This window comes from Anarrhichthys ocellatus, unplaced genomic scaffold, assembly GCF_004355925.1.
Source record: "Anarrhichthys ocellatus isolate YVR2014 unplaced genomic scaffold, GSC_Weel_1.0 scaffold36, whole genome shotgun sequence".
NCBI lineage: Eukaryota > Metazoa > Chordata > Actinopteri > Perciformes > Anarhichadidae > Anarrhichthys > Anarrhichthys ocellatus.
This window is the reverse complement of record NW_022280066.1, coordinates 1,491,875-1,505,664: the sequence shown is the minus strand read 5'-3', so window position 1 is coordinate 1,505,664 and position 13,790 is coordinate 1,491,875. Positions and strand designations below refer to the sequence as shown.

Sequence of the window (13,790 nt, the reverse complement as noted above, 5' to 3'; positions counted from 1 at the left end):
ACACACACACACACACACACACACACACACACACACACACACACACTGGCAGCTCACGGCTTGATTCACAGACTCCGAGTATCGAATGAGTTCTGTTTTCTGTCCAACGCCGTGCTCAGAGCCTTCTTCTGTCTCCAGAGCGTCTCTGAGGAATTAGCTGACATCTGATCAGCCAGTAGAGATGCCAGGCATGCACATGGGAGTTACACTCTGCTGCATGACACCTCATATGTATCCCGTTAAGTTTATTAGACAGCTACTGATCATTTTTGTCCGTAGTGTGTCCGGCTAAGTGTCATTTAAAACAGTGTGCTGTCCTTTGACTCGCACATAATCAAATTGTTCAGCGTGGCAGTTATTTACAATAATCTAATCGTGCCGCTGAGCCACACACTTTTTCTTGAGGTATATGAAGCATAAAGGAGTAACACTGTGTGACGTAAGCCTACATACATATCAGTGTAATAATGTAAGGAATACAGTGACACCGTGTTTGACTTTGTTTCTTTACTGGTCAAGCAGAGGTATGGCTGTGAATGTTGATCTTAATATGTGTATAATTAATCACTGTTTTTTTTTTGTCCAACTGCTCTTCATCTCACCAGCTATTATGGCAGAAATATTAATAATTGTACAATAATAATCAACCTGCTTTGAGGCTGAATAACATTAAACGCAACCTGGAACGCTAATATGTTCCCCAAATATTCATTTAGAGTATTGTATGGTACTGAAATTGCTCTTTTATTGGGTTGTCTGTGTGTTCTTCAGCCCCAAACGTCATTTCAGAGCACAGGATCAAAACGTTAGTCAGATAATAAGATATCAGGGCCTCTCGTGGCCACTCATTTCACTACTTGCTCGTCTCAATTTGCCTGATTCTTAATCTTAATATGCGTATCATCATGTCCAAATGAAGAATTCGGATTGTGACAATCTGGACAGTTTAATAATCCTGTGCTCTGAAATATACTTTGCTCAAATTACGACAGCGCCCCTCCCCATATCTCTACCTCTCTCTACCTCTCTATCTCTCTCTCTGTCTGTCTCCCGATAATAACTTACAGGTTCCCCTCCCTTAACAGCAGAATGATCAAACATTATTCTCTCTTTCTGTTTTTTTATTTTAATTTCACCTTCTTATTTATAATTATTTTTCTTTTGTTTAAATTGCTTTTCCCTTTTCTTTTTCTTTTGTTCATATTTTTTTGTTTATATATTTCTTCTTTTTTTCTTTTTCTTTTTTGTTTTGTTTGTTTCCCCCTCCTTCAGATCGTATTGTCTCACTTGCCTATAGCTAAAAAGGTAAGCCTGGTCACATGATTGACCCGCCTCGTTCTGTTTGGCTCCTCCTACTGACATTTCAGCCTAACCTATGCTCTCCTCCGATTCCTCCGCCATATTGTTTCATCTCGACTTTGTTCCCGTCTGTTTTCTCCTGTGTTTTCCACAGTTCAAGCAGGTCTGCATGTGTTTACAGCTGTGTACTGTTTAAAAGGAAGTGTCATCTTCAGCTCATCTGTCGGGTGTAGTTCGGTATGACTCATTGTGGTTAGTTACGAGTGTAGTAGCGGGGCACGCCATGAACGTGTTGTATGTATCTGCACATCTAGCAGAGCAACATGAGCATTCATTTAGTGTCATGTTTGTGTCCACCTATCAGTCTAATATCCACTCTCCTTTTAAGCTCTGCTGTGGTCTCCACCACCTCCTGAGTCTCCTTAGTCACTAACTTTATCCGCCTTGTGTTGGCTGCTGGGCAGGCAGTGTGGATTCCTTTGATCTTACACAAGAAACAGCTCCCTGTGCTGATGACATTCAGCTGGATTGCCTTCCTTGAAATTTCTTATTGAACACTGTTTTTGACTTTTATTCTTTAAAGGAACAGAAAATATATTTAAAAAAACATATTTTCCTCTTGCATGTAGTGCTATTTATCAATCTTTTGTGTTTTGATGTGAGTGTTAGAGGCATCGGTCGTAAAGATGTCTGCCTTCTCTTCAATATAATGGAACTATAAGGCTCTCAGCCTGTTGTGCTCAAAGCTCCAAAATAAATACATTTGAAAAACTCAACACCAATGTCTCTCTCTGGAATCCTGACCCGGTTACGTAAGATAATCCACAGACCTTGTTGTGAGCAGTTTCATGTAGGAACTATATTCTTTCTACCACACTGTGGATTATCTTGAGTAACAAAGTCACAATTTCCAGGTTTCTCAATCGTACCCAATCGTCGCTTTGAGCACAACAGGCTGAGAGCCTTATAGTTCCATTATATTGGAGAGAAGGCAGACATCTTTACTGTCCAATACCTCCAACACTCACATCAAAACAAGCTAGATTGATAAATAGCACTACATGCAAGAGGAACAATATGTATCTTCTGATTTTGAGGTGAACTGTCCCTTTAAGCACTAGATCAGCTTCATACCAAGCTACACTCAGTGGCATGATGAAAGTGAGACGTCCTTGTTACAACGATGTGAGCTTTCTGCTCTTTGGCCTTCTCACTCACTCACTCACTCAGTCATTCTCCTGTTTGTTCTGTTTACCTGCGCTGTCACACTGACCTGGTGAAACTTTACCTCTAACCTTTTGTATGCTCCTCTCTTCCTGGTTATGATACGATGTACCTCTGTACACACACACACACACACACACACAATGTGTAACTTTAAACTAACATTTCAGTTGTGTTTCTTCTTCAGTATACTTGTTTGTATTGTAACATCTGAAATAAGTAAGTTAGAGGTGGGGATGAGCAGAATGAAGCATACAGACAATGAGGTTCAGATATGTTGTGTGTGTTGTCAGTGAGTTTGTTGTGTCTTTCCATTCTGTCCATTGAATGTATTGTTTTTCTCTTTTGTGTGTGTGGCAATATCTTATTCTTTATTTTTATTCATTTTTCCATTTTCTTTCTTTTCTCTGACCATCCCTCCTTCACGGCTCCTTTGTCATCTCCTCTTTTTATACCTTCTCTCTTCTCCTGTTTCCTCTCTATTTCCTGTCTATTTCATTTACTTCCCTTTCTCTATCTTCTGTATCTCTCCTCTGGTGTTTCATTCTTTCCTGTATCCTCCTCGCTTCCATCTTCTCGCCTCTTTTTGTTACCGGCCCTCCTTTCCTTTTGTTCCCTCTCCTTTCCTTTCCTTTTCTTGACTCTCCTCCTCCTCCTCCTCCTCCTCCTCCTCTAGAGGAGCATAGTGTTATGTATATGATGGTCCCTAAACCACTAGACAGCTTTAACCTGCTCAGGGTGAAGGGGAAGGGTCTGAAGCAGAAGGTCCTTCATGCTAGCTGTGAATGGTATGTTTAAAGACAGAAGATAGCCCAATAATTACATTTTCTGTTTCTAGTCTAGTTTCCAAACATCTCATATAGAAATTACTGCAAAGATTTCCAATAAAAAAGAAAAAGTACTAAAGTGAAAATGTAGGCAGAAATGAGCATCTCTTGACTAACGTGTTGCTAATATCAGCTGTAACGTCGGATCACCTTTAAAAATCCATGTGATGCAGGATAAGTATGCAAACCATTTGTAACGACGCTGTTTGGTCAAATGTCAGTATTTATGAATCTTGTAGAGTGCAGTTTAAAAAGCTGAATCTACCTCTGAGTCCGCTACCACAGAACATTAGAACTGAAAGCTAGACGGAGCTGCTCATCCGCTGGAAAGCGAACAAGCAATAAAAGAGCTGAGCTCCAGAGACGAGTCGGCTGATATTCTAAGTGTAGATGGGAGCAACTAGATCCTGACACTCGTCAAGCACATGTTGCCTCTACAGCGGATGTATTCAGCTAAAGGCAGGTGTTATACATTCGATGTCAAAGTTCATTTATGTAGCTTTTAATGTCACACATGGTCTCAGAGGTACTCGCATCTTAAAACAGTCTCTGTTGTTCTATGAGCTTTTAGGGATTTAGAATGAATGCAGTATGTTGTGTGTTCTTCGAGTCTGTGTCTGTCTGTCCTGTCTGTGTAAGTTTGTGCAGTCCGGGTCAGTAGAACATCATGGGGCAGGATGCATTTTACTTATTGTCCCTTCTTCCTTTTCATTCTCTTGTTTGCCTCCTCCCTCCTCTCTTTTATCCCTCCCTCCCTGCCCCATCAATCCATCCTCCTCACTCGCCCCTCGACCCACAACTCCCCCCCTGCCTCCTCCCCCTCCCCCTCCACAGGCTCCTGCCTAGAGATTCTTCGGGGAGAAAGTCCGGCTCTTGGGGAGGCCGGGAGCGACTCGGCATCCCCCATGTCTCCTCGGACTAGCAAGAGCCGCATGTCCATGAAGCTGCGGCGCTCTTCTGGATCGGCCAATAAGACTTAAGCTCTCTAGATTTTCGCGGCCGATCAAGCAATCAGACACTTTTGGTCTACATTTTGTGCTCAAAAGTAGGCGAAAACAGACTGTGGTGGAGAAATCCACATGGATGTTTATTTCCAACAGGAAAAAGACCGATGGGTGTTGTTCTCAGGAAAGAGCGTCGCCATCTGGGGTGTCAGTAGAATTTGACGCTTCGTCACACAGTTGTACTCTCAAAAAACACATGTAAAAGTATTCTGTGGAGTATTTAACACTAACTTTATTTAGAAATTGCTCACAGCTGCTGAATATATCCTTGGCTTTGCTCTTAAAAATACAAAAAAAACTGCTGATCTTCATCGTAGACGCAGCCGAACGAGTGCAGCACTAGTCCATCATGATCCGTGCCATGTTAGAAATCGCAAAAAAAGCTCAAGTGTGCCACGTTAGATGCTGTTCGTTTTGGAGAAGCGCGTCCATCGAGGTCAAAACCGCAGAACAAAGAGAGGTTGAACGCCGCTATGTGGAATCTGTATATTTGTACGATAGTCAGTCCGTGTGTGTGTGTGTGTGTGTACAGACAGAACTATGAGTTTTGATATAAAAAAATAATGCATTTCTGAACGATTGCACCTTCAGTGTTGCATGGAGAAAGCGAGATAAAAGTATATTTTTGTTCTCAGTACAGCATTAGGCCTACAAAGATAAGGGCAGGGGTCTGTTTGCTATTCAGTCCTCATAGAATGTAAATAGAAACTCTTTCGTTTGCTAGCTATAAAATGCGGCATCACTCTAAAGCCCAAAATGTTCTCCAGAAGAACAATCCCCCTCCTTCAACTCCCTTTGAGCAAAGAGATGTGAGAACCAGTGTCGAAGGAATGATGGAGGGATTGTTTGTCTTTCACAATGCAGAGAAAAGCGCTTTGTTGAAAAATGATTGATCAAAGAGGAAGCACTTGTTACATAAAGTTAAGTGTCGACTTTCTTGTGCTCATGCTGTAAAATATGGACAGAGCACTGATGTTCATTGCATTTATGTTCCTTGTGTTTTTTCTTTTTTTTGTTCCTTTTATATATATTCTGCATATCTATATATGTATGAGTATGAATATATAGGTATATATATATAGTAGATATATAAATATCTATAAGGTTGTGTACATACTGTTATGTGTGAGAATAGCTGCCAAAGTCCAACTGGTTTATCCTCAGAACACATTATCTGCTTAAAACAAACACTACAAGATGTAATGCTTTCAGTTTACTCTTCATCCTCTCTGAATTTAAAGGTAATTCTAATTGTATCTCAAGTACTCTTCTTCACTGCTGATATGCGTAACCTTGGTACCACTGTGTTTTAGGCCATCATATTCCTGGTTTTTCATTGTTTGACATATTGCTAAGTGAGGCCAGAGGGAGGAAGGAAGGAGGAAAAACAAAGTGTTTAAAGGAGAGATACTGTAGAACCATGGCCAACGAGGGGGGAGGGGGGAGGGGGGGCAGGCAGGCAAAGGAAACACCATCACTTAGAAATAAACGGTTTTAATCCCGCTCTTAAATTTCGACTCTTCCCCGGTTCCAGCTGTGGATGGAGGGGATCCGCATGTCATCACAATCCAGAAACCGTGACGCTACGCTCATGTGTTAACGTTTCAGATCGGCTTCCATCGTTCTTTTCCGGGTTTCTCTTCATTAATGGTCTCAGCTGTGGTTCCTTCAGGGTTTATCACCATTGAACCTTCATCCGTTTATTTGACATGAGTTCCTTTTCCTCCTGTCTGATCTAAAGGAAACACGCATGTACTGTATGAAATGTTTGCATTTGAAAATATAGATCTGAGTTAAAGGTTTTGCATTATGCTTCACTGCTTAATGTGTGTGTATTCACAACTGTATTTTCTGTTACTCTTTCATTGTCTTTACTTCAGCCATAGATTCTCCAGAGAGGAAAGGGATTGTCACACTTGTTTTAACCCCTCTGTGGGGTTGAAATTGTTAAATATTTGCCAGTTTAAAAATGAGGTCAAATTGTGTTATTTTGTCTGTGGATATTTAAAGTCAGCTGAGATTTGAGTGTTCCCGTTAAATTATTGCTGTTACGGTTATTATTATTATTATTATTATTGCCGAGGTTGAAGAAGCACCATTGATTGGTTGCGACACGTGGTCAACTAGCCCCACTGTACTCTGGGAAGGATCTGTACATGCTGTATGCAGACCCGCGTCTCAATATCTTTTGGGTCTCAACATTACTTTGGCTTTGGATTAAAATACTAGTGACTCTACTTGAGTCATGATGCTGCTTTCATAGTACCCTGAAGAAAGATTCAGATAAAAAGGATTTCAACTCCGTTGTTTCACTTAAATAAAAAACCCTGATTAGCAAAACCAAAATGTATAGAAAACCTAGGTTACCCAAAGCCTTTCAGCATTCTAACGAATCCACACCAGCCTGAGGACTGTCTGTCTAGGAAGATTGTTCGGGTAGAAAAGTATTAGTCCGCCTTATTGACCCAAATCTGACATTTTGGTTGTCTGTAGTCTGTTGCCATGTCGACCACACACAAACATGTATGTAACTTCTGCGCCTGCGTGGATGGATGCTCTGAGCGAGAGGGCCGTGATGGGTACGGGGTTCAGCTGTTGTCAGTTGGGAGACTGATGTATGTAACTACTGACTGTACATACTGCATGACGCCGGTTCAGTACTAACCGCATGTGTTGATCATGTAACAGCTGTATCTTAACACACACACTTCCTGGATGTTACTGTCACACCTGTAGTATGTAGACCTGTAATGGCTCTTTTGGACACCGAAGAGAGCGCAGATGTGCGATGGTGGAGTTTGACAATAAACGATTCGTACCACTTGACAGCCGGACCCGTGTGTGTGTGTGTGTGTGTGTGTGTGTGTGTGTGTGTGTGTGTGTGCGCACACCAACTTTGAAACCACATGAATGAGTACTGTCTTAACATTTATTGACAATAATTTAGAATAAATATCACATTCAACTTCAGAGATATCAAAATAGTACTGGTTTCATAGAACCACAATGATATTTTAGCATCATGAAGGCATTTAGCAAATATTTCAACAGTAATGAATAATCAATAAAGACAAAAGACTTTTTTTTAATTAGCACTACACACATTAAATGTTCCATTTCTGTATGAAAATATTTTGTAGCTCTTGAAACTTACTGGCACATTTACTATAAAAGGCATATTATGGTCTATCTGATTATTTTCTTTTTATGTTTTATTTGTTTTTGTTTTATTGTTCACTGTACATGAAATAGAGTTAGGACATTGGTTCTGTCTCCGGTTGGTGGGGTAAGGAAGGTCACTTTCTAAATGTAATTACAGGTCACTACATTTTACATCAGTACGTAATGTAACACGCCCGCTCCACCTGAGCTTCGGTGTAATGTGATTACTTTGCCACAGAACCATGTCGACCGTGAGTTTAAACATGTAGAGAGGCGTGTGTCGATCTTGGCTTCAGTACATTCAGCGTACAATGGCCCCCTCTTGCTCTAATTAGTCATAATTAAATTACCCTTTCTGTCAAACTTCAGTCTGGCCTGTTCTCTCAAGTGTTCACTAATTGTAACAGTTTAGTTGCTGTGATTAAATGTCAAATAAGTTTACAGACAGTTGGGCATAATATGACAGGATGCAAGAGAAGCCGAAAAAGAAATGGCCTCCTGTGGCAAAACAGGATATATATATATATATATTCTCTAAATGAGAAAAGAAATATAGAAACAATGTCTGACTTCTGATTGTATTACTGGCCGTACAAATTCAATATTGACAAATAATGCGATTTGCTCTCAAGATTTCAACAGAAGAAATAGCCATTTAGAACAAGGGTCACTTTAATTTGCATCCAGTTTAATGTTTAATTGTTATAATAATCCTGTTATTTTATTAAATCATCTTAGATCACCTGTCCAGCGAATTAAAATGTACTTTTTATTTTTCTTCCAAAAAAAAAAAAAAAGCTGTAAAGACTGAGCAACCTGTGGAAGATAACGGAGGTGCGTTTGTGGACATGGTGTCAGTTTGTTTGTAATAGTTTCCGTAGGTCAGTTATTTAGTTTAGTTTCAGCACCATGGACAGTTCCGCTTCTACTGACACTGTCAGCTAATTGTCTAGTTTACATTTGCTTTTGGGTTATCAGTCTCAAGACCATAAACAATGTGTGCATCGTTTTGGCGTCAGTAGATCATAACTATCTTTGTGAAACAATTGAGCAGTCAAGAGGCTCACTGAGCTTTAAACAAAACTCACCCGTAGTCCGTATCCTGAAACATACAGTGCGTTTTTGCTTTTTGACCACAACTGAACCCAACAGGCCTCCGTCACAATCTACAATACAACCATAGCTGAATTAAATGTACTTCATAGTTAGGTTCCTCATAATGATGGTCAATAACTGGTTATTTTTCATGTGTTTCTCTTGGCCCGTCTCGCGCTCGTTTTACGGTCGCACGGTCATCTGCAGCAGCATCACCTGCCGGTTCTCGGTGGGCTGGGATTTGTTGATGTGTCTCGCGAGCCCCGGGGAGCTGAAGAAAGTGGACGGACAGTGCTTGCACGTGAAGATCTGCTGCTGCTCGCACTCCCCGCTGCCGCTCTCGCCTCCCTGCGCGTGGAACACGTCTGGTCTGAGTCCTCCTCCCAAAGTTCCCGCCAGTAACTCGTCCCTCATCGCGTGCCACAGACGGTGCTTGTCCCTGATTTCCGCCGACGGGAAGCGCGCGCCGCACAGGTGACACAAGAACACCTGGCTCTGTCCTCCGCCTGTCTCGCGCGCCTGCCCGTAAGATGGCGGGTTGGGAGACGCTCGCGCTGTCGTCTCGTGCGCAGCCAGGTGTTTCTTTAGGTAAGGCTGTCGGCGGAATTTCTTCCCACAGTACCGGCACTCGTACACGTCGTCCACCGGTAACGACTGGACAAACGGCAAAGGAGGATGCGGAAGCGACGGCAGGTCCGCGCGCTCGTCCGGGTTGCCGTTTAACAGAAGCAGGCTCGAGGGTGGACTGTCTGCCGCCCTCACCTGCTCCTGAAGGTCCAGACAGCTTTCGGCCGGATTCCGGTAATGAAGCGAGGAATCATAGTGAGGGGGCGCGAGGCTGTCTCCGTCGGGGTTGTCCCGTGAGCGACCGTGGAACAGCAACAGGGAGGGCTCGCGCCTGACCCGGGAGCTGTCCAGCGCTCCGTGGTGCTGGTTAGCGTTTATGCGCAGCAGCTCGTTCTCTTTGCCCTCCATCTCTACCGGCTGCCTCTCGTGCTGAACGAGACCTCGTGCTTCTTTCAGCGGCTGGCTCTTGTTTGTCTGAGTCTCTCCACCTTGGCCGTTTACCGGACGAGGCTTGTGCCAGCGGCGGTGGGATGCCAAGTTGGCGGGACAGCTGAAGACTTTGTCGCACTCGGGACATCGGTACTCCACGCGCACTATGCGGGAGCACTTGTGCTGCGCGAGGGAGAAAGGGTCGGAGTACTCCTCTTTACAAAGCTGGCAGATGTACTCTCCGAGCGGCTGGTTCCCGGTGGGAGCGGACGACCTCTCCCGCTGTCTCCTCTGCTCGGGAAGCTCCTTCTTGATCCGCAAACCCAACACCGGCGAGGTCATGACCTCGTCTTCGAAGTTCAGCTTTCGGTTCACTTTGGGTTTCTTTGACGGGTTGCCCGCAGGCTGTTTGCTGTGTCTGTTGCCGTTCAAGCGTTGATCCTGCTCGAGGAACGAGCGCTTCCTCGCCGCGTGATGCTGCTCTGGGTTCACAAGTGTCAGTGGCGGGAACAAGTGTACATGACCCATGCTCGGGTCGTATTTGTCATTGTGACCGTAGGACGGTGCGTTGCGGCTGCCGCTCGCGAGGAGCCTCTCAATGGAAGGGGACACTGAGGTCGGCGTGGAGCTCACCAGGAACGGCAGCTCCGGTAACCCCGGCACCGGGGAGGATGTCAGGCACTTCCCGGGGAACAGCGGCTGCTTATATCCCTCGTGGTGGTGGTGATGGTGGTGGTGGAGGTCCAGCAGTCTCGTGCCGACCGGTTTAACGGGGCTGCAGGACTCTGTTGATGTCACGTCGCGTGGGGGTAGAGGAGGAGGTGGGAAGAAGCAGGAGAAGTCACTATCGGGAGTCAGAACGTCCACCTCGCTCACCTGGCCCTCGGTCTCCGGTAATTGTGCGCGCCGGTCCGCCTCCGCCTCCAGCGCGGACTCCACGTGCGGGCTCCACGCCTCCCTGACAGCGGCGGAGTCTCCGCGGGACACCGGGAGCAGTCCATCCGGCCGTCCAAACGGGAACACAATCAACACGTCGTTCCCCTCCACTGCCTCCGGTATTGTCGCTTCACACTTACCGCTGCTATTCTGGTCACCGTAATATGCTTCGGGTTTGTTATTACTGTTATTCCGTGACCGGTACGACGCCGGACATCGCCGGTTTCTCTTCACCAAGAATCCTCGAGGCATGGTGGTGGTGGTGACGATGATGCTCGACACCGCCAGGCGGAAAGAACAACTCTTGTCTCGAGCCCACTTTCAAGTAGAGCTGTGAAGTGGCGAAGTTAGAGAGAGGGAGAGGAGGAGGAGAGAGAGGGGAGGGGGGCGCGCGCGCAGGTGTGTTGATAGCGAGAGAGAGCATTATCCGTGGTGCGCGTGTACGTTTTTATTCACCAGTCTCTCTCTCTCTGTCTGTCACACACACACACACACACACACACACACACACACACACTTTTCGTCCAGGGCCAGTATCAGCAGGCTTTATTAGTTGGCTAATTAGCGTAAGCCTTTTTTTATTTATTAAATATCAATAAATCAGTAGTAACATTTTGAGCATGAATGTTAGTGTGTAGCTACTTATCAAGTGTTTTAATTACAGAAGCCATTAGAGATGAATACCCTAAAATAAACAGTTGGTGGCTCATTGGGTACATCGTAAAAACTATAGGTTATAATTTATATTGAATGTACGTTTTCATTTTTATGGGACCAGCATTGTTTTACTGTACCTAACTCTTCTTCTGTCATAATGTGGCTCACTTGAGATAAAACGCTATTTTATATATTTAGTTTTTATAAATATTGTTGGAGAACAGCTGTTTTTAACTCTCATGTTGTCACAATAAGGAAATAAGTGGGTTCACATCTAATGTCCGAGGTAGTCAGGAAGTTTGCATTATGGTTAAAATTTATAATTCATTATTAATATTACTCGCACTTATAATATCACAATCACTGAGTCGTTGTAATCAGTGGAATTTTGAGTTTTATCAGTTATTTTAGTTGCTGGGGTGTGAAATAACATATTGCTGTTGATGAGCTTCCGCCGCTGATCTTTTCCTCTCATTTTCTAGGAGCTGATGTGCTTTCACCTGTCAGAAAACCTGGTCCGGTGTGTGTGTGTCGGAGTCGGTGTAACTATAGAAACAGCCCCCGTGGGGATACAGATCATACATCTTTAAGAGTAAAATAATGACTGTTTCTGTCCCGCTAAAGTATTTGTGTGTGTGTGTGTGTGTGTGTGTGTGTGTGTGTGTGTGTGTGTGTGGACTATTCACACCCGTCCCACTAGAAGCTGCACTAGCTGATAAGAGATCGGAGGGATATTCATCTATCTATCCATCCGTCCTCCCCCCCGGGGCTTGGCCGGCCCCTCCGCGCAGGCCAGGCGGTCTCCAGCTCGGCCAGTGGGATCAGGCCAGCCGGCGTCGCTCCCTGGAAATCAATCAAGGCGGATGAGCGTGAGAACGAGCTCGAGGGTCGGGCTGCTGGCTTGACGAGGGCCGCCTGGGGAATAGAAATGAGAATAGAGAAGGGGATTGGTGGTGGAGGCTCCAACACTAAAAACTAATTAAGCACCAGGCTTATCTGGACTTTTATTTGGGTGGTTTTTCACTGTAATTGTCAGCTGCTAATGTGTCCCACAGAGAAACCTTGACCCTGGTTCAGCCGGTATTGACCCGACTGACTGAACGTGAGTGATTGAGGCCTCTGTCAGATTATTTTCACCCCACTTTGTATCGCATGGAAGCCCGTTTATATCAGGACAAAATAAAAATAAATAACAGCAAACGTTGTAAATTATTTACTTTAAAAATAAATACTGATAGTCCAAACAATAATTATTTTCTCTATTATCTAATCATTTTCACTTGTTCTCTAACCTAAAGTCAAAATTGTGATTTATTTCACATTACTGTATTACATTTGCTCATAATTAACTAACTAAATTATGACGGCATCACACCATATTAGGGATATGTTCACTGTTAAGTTGATGCACATCATGTATATTCACGGATCATTTCAAATCAAATGACCGTGTGATGATAACTAAGACAAAGGAGTGCACTGGGACTCAGAGCTCTGCCACGAGGATAGTGGCATATTCTAGTGGGGGGGGGGACAGAGACAGAGCAGGCAGCTTTCAGTAGTTTAAAAACAGGAGAAATGTTCTCAAGTCGATGTCCTGTAAAAACAGTTATGGATCCACAGACATGGGGGGGGAGGGTGTTGGCTGGAGGACATGAAGTGTGTGTGTGTGTGTCTGTGTCTGTCTGTGTCTGTGTCTGTCTTTGTGTCTTTGTCTTTGTCTTTAGTTTGCATCGCATCAGTGGGCAGTGAGGTGGATAATCCTCCAGACTGCTGAAAATGACTCTATTGATCTGTGCTTCTCAGTCACAAGCCTTTAAGTACTGCAGTATTATACAGCTCAGCTGTCTGTCTGGGAACTGTATTTGTACATTGCGTCTGTCTGCGTGTGTGTGTGTGTGCGCGCGCGCGTCTGATAGAAAAATAAGGAAACCTGTTAAATGAAGGTATTTCACTGGTTCTCGTCTAATGAGAGGACTGTCAGTTTAGTTTTAGGACTTGAGTTAATGGTTAAATGTAGCTTTCACTTAGTGCCACGTGTAGAATGTCCACCGGCTTGCTGATCAGCTCTTAAGTGATGAGGGCGGAAAATAAAAGCACTGAAATCATCCATGAACTCCTATCAACTCTTCGTTACCATGCTGAGAGTTAAAGACAAACAGCAGAGACCTGTAACATCCCAATAAAGCGGTCATCTGTCGCCATCTAGTGGTACAGAGTCACAGCACCCATAAGGTTAGTTTGAAGCTGTTATGTTGGCTTGTGGTAGATTATTATAATACAAATAATATGAATAATAATAATCACTAGAAAATTCCTAAAGAAATTTTGACAGTGTGGCCTCTACTGCCCGAAGACGTCGCAATATATAGCTACACACGCCGATGTTACCGGTAGTATCGTTGAGCTTTGATTGATATATCGCTTCTCTCTTTTCTGCATTTTAGATTCATACTCTTGGATTGAATCTTGTATTCGTGATGGACAGTCCACAAATGGCTCCCGTCATTTCTGTACTGGACATAAACATCTTTGTTTGAGAAGCCTTTGGAAATTATGGGAGCTAACGCTCCCATAATTTCTGTATTTA

The 13,790-nt window shown here is 43.9% G+C and overlaps 1 long non-coding RNA gene across 1 annotated transcript; it reads left to right on the top strand.

The window, feature by feature from the left end:
* Positions 1–1,208: 1,208 nt before the first annotated feature.
* Positions 1,209–13,291, top strand: LOC116394027 (uncharacterized). The gene is made up of 2 exons (XR_004213421.1): positions 1,209–1,305; positions 4,185–13,291. It is a non-coding gene; the product is annotated as an uncharacterized LOC116394027 (long non-coding RNA).
* Positions 13,292–13,790: the final 499 nt, after the last annotated feature.